The sequence below is a fragment of the Crocuta crocuta genome, unplaced genomic scaffold (assembly GCF_008692635.1).
Source record: "Crocuta crocuta isolate KB4526 unplaced genomic scaffold, BGI_CrCroc_1.0 scaffold154, whole genome shotgun sequence".
In the NCBI taxonomy this organism is placed as follows: domain Eukaryota; kingdom Metazoa; phylum Chordata; class Mammalia; order Carnivora; family Hyaenidae; genus Crocuta; species Crocuta crocuta.
In genome coordinates this window covers 15,775,668-15,783,087 of record NW_027530545.1, presented here as the reverse complement: position 1 = coordinate 15,783,087, position 7,420 = coordinate 15,775,668, and positions in this window count along the sequence as shown.

Here is a 7,420-nt window from a genome sequence, read left to right as displayed (position 1 = left end):
CTGAGTACCAGACTTGTATTTCTAGCTAAGTGCAGTGGGTATCAGCAATTACCCTCTGTGATTTCTTTTTTTTTTTTTTAATTGGCAGGGGGTAGGGGGGAGTGTGAGCAGGGGAGAGGAGCAGAGAGAGAGAGAATCTTAAGCAGGTCCCATACTCAGTGCAGAGCCCTACACGGGGCTTGATCCCACGACCCTGGGGTCATGACCTGAGCTGAAATCAAGAGTCGGACACTTAACTAACTGAGCCACCCAGGCCCTAGAAATTACCCTTTGAAACCACTTTAATTACTAAACTCCTCAAACTCCGGAAGTCATTAAAAATATATAAGAAATCCACTCCTGCCCCCACCCCCCATGGTTCCCTTGACCTCTGTTCCATTGTAAAACAATTGGTGAAAGTCTGTAAGCAGAGATGTAGTGATCCTGCTTGTTTTGCATGGCCTGATGCCACAAAATCTTCCTGCCCAGCTGGGAAGCCCCAGTCAGAACAGATCGCCTTTAAATGCACAATCAAAGCCAGGTCAAATGTTCCAGAACAGACTGACAAATGTGAAGCCAAATATGATGAATTGTGGTGAGTAGTTGGCCATGAGAGATTTTGGCTCCATGTGCTTCACCACACATCGTTCAGGCAGTGCTTTGCTTGTTGATTGTTGGGTGCATTTTAAAAGCAGAACTCTGTCTCCTACAAATATGGCCAATGACTCTTGCATATATGCTCCTTATTCCCCAGCTGCAGGCAGGGGCCAATCTGCATAAGCATTTAATGTTGTCTGGATTGGTCACGATTAGGTGCAAATCAATTTCTGTGATATTAGCTGGAAATACTCAATTATGGCGTGACCTTCTCTAATTCAATTTTTCAATTTCCTTTTTATTTCTCTGCTGTGATTGTATGTTCTGAGTTTTCTCCTACATACCACGTGCTTCCAAAATCTTTTCATTCTATATCGTTTCTTTTTCATTTTTATATGTAAGTCATAACTTTATTCATGCATATAAGTACCCAGAGTGGTTCTTTATGTGAGTGGCAGAATGTGATTCTTATGCAGATCATTCTGACTTTCTACTACTTGTAGTCTTTGGTTGGGTTGTTGTATAAAACTAAATACAAGGACCATCGTATGTTTAAATTACAAGATACTTCAGCCACATTTCAGGTTGTGTCCTGAAGAAGGATATTTTGTTTTATTGAAAAAAATTATCTTACTCTAAGAATAAGTTGATTTGGGAGAGATGAATTCATAAACCTGGCGTCTATCTTTCTTAACAGCTGGAAGACTCTGGCAGGGTTGCATTTGGATCATTAGAAGTATTTAAATATACAGTGATGCCAGATCCTGGCTGTGCTTCTCTGCCCCTATGCTAATAAACTGATATTTTGGACAGCTGCTCTTTTGATAGTAGGATTAAAAAATTATACATTTTAAATGCAAAGAGAAAGAGAAAATAATTTAAACTAAAAAAAGAGAAAACTTTGAGAACACAGAAACACATGTCAAAGACTAGGAAAGGAAGGGAATAAATCTCAAAATAATATGTAGAGTACTTAGTTATTTTTAACATGAGTATTATACTGTTCATAGATTTTATATTTGTGATNTTATATATATATATGTATATATATATAACAGAATAATACTCAGCCATCAAAGAGAATGAAATCTTGGGGCACCTGGGTGGCTCAGTGAGTTAAATGCCTANCTCAAAATAATATGTAGAGTACTTAGTTATTTTTAACATGAGTATTATACTGTTCATAGATTTTATATTTGTGATTCTTCTCAGCAGTAATTTTTAATTTTTTGACATATATTTCTATATATTTTTTACATTCTCTGCAATAGATTATATTCTATAATCAGAAAAATGCAATATTCGGGAAGTCATTAGATCTGTAAAACTACTAGGTATTTACCCAAAGGATACCAAAATACTGATTTCNGGTGGCTCAGTGAGTTAAATGCCTAACTCTTGATTTTGGCTCAGGTCATGATCTCATGGTTGTAGGATTGAGTCCCACATTGGGGTCTGTGCTGGGCATGGAGTCTGCTTGGTCTCTCTCCCTCTCTCTGCCCCATTCCTTCCCTCTTTCTCTCTCTAAATAAATAAATAAGTAAATATTAAAAAAAAAAGAATGAAATCTTGCTATTTGCAAAGACACAGATGGAGCTAGAGAGTATTTTGCTATGCTAAGCAAGTCAGAGAAAAACAAATAGCATATGATTTCACTCATATGTGGAATTTAAGAAACAAAAATAGATGTACATTAAGCAAAATGATGGGAAAAAATATGAGGAAAAAGAAATAGTGATACCTCATATCTAATGCAGTAGATACTTTCTAACCAATGAAGTTGTTTGACTGACAAGCTTTCTCTTTTTCTACAAAACGTATTATATTGGCTGAGGCACACATGCGCACTATTTACTTATCTCATAAGGTTCTCTAACCTAACTTTTAGGTTCCCAAAAGTTATGCACCCATCAGCTGAGTCATATACTTACCAGGGGTTGGAGCCTGTTGATGCATGCTGGATTTGTTATTGTAATTCTATAACTTGTTATTATCATTATATAACTATGTATATATGTTATATATACATATATATGTATGTATGTATGTATATAATGTAATGTAAGTGTGAAAGAAACTTGTTTCTATGAAAAATCAACTTAATGCTTTGGAATCAATAAAGTCAAGTTGTCAAAACATGGTGTCACATTATGCCTACAAGTTTCTTGGGGAACTATTGTAAGGCCACAAGTCTAAACGTCTAAACCAAACTGACTCATGACAGGCTTTAAGTTTCCCCTCTAAACTAGAAGGCCTGAGTTTCAGCTTCCCCGAAACTATCAGGCAGTTACACATTGCCCAAGGCAGGAGAAACCACCCTTGCAACACCCAATCAGGAAAGGCCAGCGACCACCCTCCACATTGTTAAGGGAGAGGCCTGGAGATAGAAACTATAGATAGGACCCTGTTACCTAATGTTAAAGTTAACCTGTTAGTCGCCGAACAAGACCCTAGGCTCGCTCTGTGGTTGAATTTAAAGGTACTCTAAACGTTGTAATTGGATCCCGCCAAAAGTAACGAATACTCTAGACAATGTGTATGGTTAAACCCGCTGTCAATGATGTTGAATTATTATGATTGGATCACTGTTCCCATGTCACAACTTCTGTAACTCCCCTGTCTCAAACCCCATAAAAAACCCTACTCTGCCCTTGTTCGGGGCTCTCAGCACGGATCCATGCGCTGGTGAAGTCTGTGAGCCGGAGCTTAAGCCCGTAATAAAGCCCTTCGCCTTTGCATGCGTGACTCGGTCTCCCTGGTGGTCTCTGGTCGGTGAGGATACTGCGATCTGGGTATACCACTATAAAAACCTACAAAAATTCTGTACTCACTTTGGTTCACAGTGTTGTTAAGATCTATGAAAATCCTGGAAATTACAGATGATGCAGTATGAGGTAGTTTATGGAAGAAAGGAGGAGGAATTCTAACCACTCTATGAAAAAGTAATGCACCTATTCATTTTTATGCATATTGAGACACAGGCTTAATGCATGTATGCAGCATGTTACATAATTGCCGGCTATGCTCACTTCTAAAATGTGACTAAGTATTGTTTCTGATTGTTGAAAAAGATGTCTTCTAACTGAAACTGCTTTCTTTCCCCGTGACTCTATTTTTATAAATGCTTACTCCCCACCCCAAACCTCTTATTCTCACAGGCCTAGGTCTGTGGCACTTTCCACAATCCTATCCTGAAACAAACTAAACTTCTAATTCTGGAGGCTGGAATCCATTCTATGCAGGATCCAGCCTCAGGCTAACCCTGCAGCCTTATCCCCTGTTAGGATCTCTGTGTTCCGGAGAAACCCAGCTCATGGTCTTTATGCAGAAGTCCTGCAATTTTCCATCTTTGCTCATCTTATGCTTCTTATGCTAGAATATTCTTATCCCTTCTTTAATAATCAGAATTATAAACCACTTATTCACTCTGTAATTTCAAAAAGATTATTTACTATATCTGGTAGGATTTTTATGGAAAAGAATGAGGTTAAGTGTGTAATTCGCCTAGCAAAGCACCCAATAGAGAGTGGTATATACCAGTGTTAGCTCCTTTTCCATTAGATGAGGGTTTCCCTTTAGAAAGATTATCCTCTTAACTTTCTTAGCTTTTTCTCTGTACTTCTCTCATAGCCTTTAGATTGTATGTTAATTTTATTTGTTGACCTGTATGAGAATCTGGGAATCTACATAAAGGCTAGGAGGCAAGCCATTCCTTTCTACTTCATTTGTGGGGTCTGGAATGGGGATAATGGGTAAAATGCACCAGCCATTTTGGGCCAGGAAATGAGATCAATTTTGGTTAAAACACAACTATTTGGGTGGCTCAGTTGGTTAAATGCCCGACTCGTGGCTTCAGCTCAGGTCATGATCTTTCAGTTCTTAGGTTTGAGCCTCACAGCATCAGGCTTTGTGCTGACAGCATGGAGCCTTCTTCGGATTCTCTCTCTCCCTCTCTCTGCCCTTCCCCTGTTTGTATTCTCTCTGTCTCCTTCAAAATAAATAAATGAACTTAAAAAAACCCCAACTAGTTTGGTTTTGTTCATAAGCAAACAAATTTTTCCTTAATTCATAGATCCATTAGACTCTTGCAGGAAAATTCTTAGTCTAACTCACCTGTCTATATATACCACTAGCATTTCTCTAAATATCTATGCTGAAGCACCAGGTTGCCCCCCAAGCCATTGGGGATGTGCATTTTCATTAAATAAACTGAAAATTAATTACTAGAATAATGAAATAAATAAAACATACAAATGCAAGTCGCAATTCTTTATTATTAGATTTAACAGGTAAAATTATAGTTTAATCAATGTAATTAAGAAAAAGTAAGGTATCTGGATGGCTCAGTGGGTTGAGTGTCTGACCCTTGATTTTGGCTCAGGTCATGATCCCAAGGTTGTAGAATCCCAAGTTGGGCTTTGCACTGAGCTTGGTGTGTGCTTAAGATTCTCTGTCCCTCTGTCACTCTTCCTTACTCATGCTCTGTCTCTCTCTCAAATAATAAAAAGCAAAAAAAAATTTTTAAAGCAATATATGAAAAAAGAATGGAAAATTTAAAACAATATACATTATTCTTTCCAGTTGTGCATATAAAATGATTAATACAGAGAATCACTACTATAATTCTATTTTGGGTCATTCTGCAATTTCATTGAACAAAAGCTTATGAGTGAAATATTGACTTCATATATTAAACTTTTGTTTGTTCATTGTTTTTAAATGTTTTATTCATTTCTGAGAGAGAGAGAGAGAGAGATACAGTGTGAGCAGGGGAGGGTTAGAGAGAGAGGGAGATACAGAATCTGAAACAGGCTCCAGGCTCTGAGCTAGCTGTCAGTACAGAGCCTGATCCGAGGCTTGAACCCACTAACCATGAGATCATGACCTGAGCTGAAGTCGGGTGCTTAACCGACTGAGCCACCCAGATGAACATTTTGAATGAATACCATATATGTCAATATTTAAAGTTTTTAAAATGATGAATGATCCTGCTTGCTAATTTTTTAAATCTAGATTGGATTGATAACATTGCCATTTTCAAGGGATGACATACAAAGGATTACTGAAGGGAATGGAAGAAGGGATTTTAAAGCACACATTTCACTTCAATTCCCATTTTCTATATATCAGGGCACCTTTGCTACTGCCTGCTTCTTGGTGTAGTTAGAAACAGGAGTTCAGGAATCTGTCTCTCTGGGTTCATATTTTCATTGTTTACTAGATATCATACATTAGGCTATTTAAATTATCTGAGTCTCATTTTCCTCATGAATAAAGTGGGGTTTATAATTTGCATAGGGTTGTTTGACGATTAAGTTAACACATATTAAAGTGTTTTGTAAGTGTTCCCAAATTGTTACTACTATTTATCAGAGACTGAGATTGCATTTGATGGCATCAGAGAAAAGGGTGGGCAGCAATGAGAAGCTGTTCATTAATGAAGCACCTCTAGTGTGTTGTAGGCACAGTGAGAAGATGGCGAGAAAGCCTTTCTTCCATCCTTCCTTTCACGTGTTGACCATGGGAGGATCCTGAGGTCAACTGTCCCTCAGTAAAGGGTAGTGGGATACTGGGGTTGTCTACAGACCCTAGCCAAAGTGGTGGGTGCTCCCATCAGCGTCCTTGGCCTGGACCACCTCCAGATGCCTTTCTAGCTCCAATTTGCTATAGTCACCATGGATGCTTCTGGCTTTATTTTGGTTTCCTTGCAACATCTCAAAATATGATTTGCTCTTGACTGAGGTTTAACCACTACGATCTATTTTATCCAGACTTTACATCTTCTGTTTAGATCATTGAGTTCTCTGTCAACTTGTAATAGACTAAAACTCTGAAGCCTTGACAAGTGCTGGTCAATTTCTCATTTTCTCTTCCAACCGAGGTGAACGTTCCACATCTGTCAGTTGTCTGCTTCCTCCGTGTGTTGCCTGGGCTCCTCACTAGAGCACTCCATCAGCCTGGTCTGAGCCTGAACTCACAGAACCTCTTCTACACTCCATTAAAGGTGTGTATGATGTTTCCTCAGGTTCTGAGCTCCTAAGAATAGCAAAGAAACATTCCAGATTTGTTGTGTCTGACTTTAAGAATCCCATTTCTTCCTTAGGATGACTTAATTTTGGAAACCTCTGGCAGGTGTATGAAGTTGATTTGGGGAGGGGAGTATAAATGCTACAAATCCATGTCCTTAGACAATCCAGGATAGGCTATGGATTACTCAGGGCTGACACACATAGAATTGTGGCAAAGTCTCTAGTGGAATCTTGTCCATGTGCAGGTGTCAAATGGCAGCTGGATGAGATTTCTTCCACTCAGGAAGCACCTGCAGGTCCTCAAGCCCGAATGGCCCAGCCTTGGCCAGTGTTCCAGGCCCACTTGCTTGGTGTTGCCCTTGACCTTTGTTGCTTGTTCCATCTAATACATGACTGTATTCTGGTTACCTGGAGAAATATTTACAGACCATGGGAGCAAGCCTTTAATAAAATCAGTCCCCAAACCTGGCCACTTCCATGAACACACCTGTCAGCTGAGTTCATCTATTTCCTTCAGATTTCCAAAAGTAAGGATACTTTTCATTTATATGGTGTTTTTCAGTTTACAAATATATAACATATATTTGAATCAAATGGGCTTAAAATTGAAATTTTTATTTTAGAAATGAGGAAGCTAAGGCTTTGAGAGCTGTGTGATATACCAAGTCCACAGAGATATTAATGGCAAGGCCAGGGCAAAATTTATGCTTCTTAATGATAATAGCAACTATGTGTTAAACAGAGTAAACAGAATAAACATATTCTAGTCTTAGAAGCTAAACCTATATTACAGTGGCTGGGGGGGGGGTCGCGGG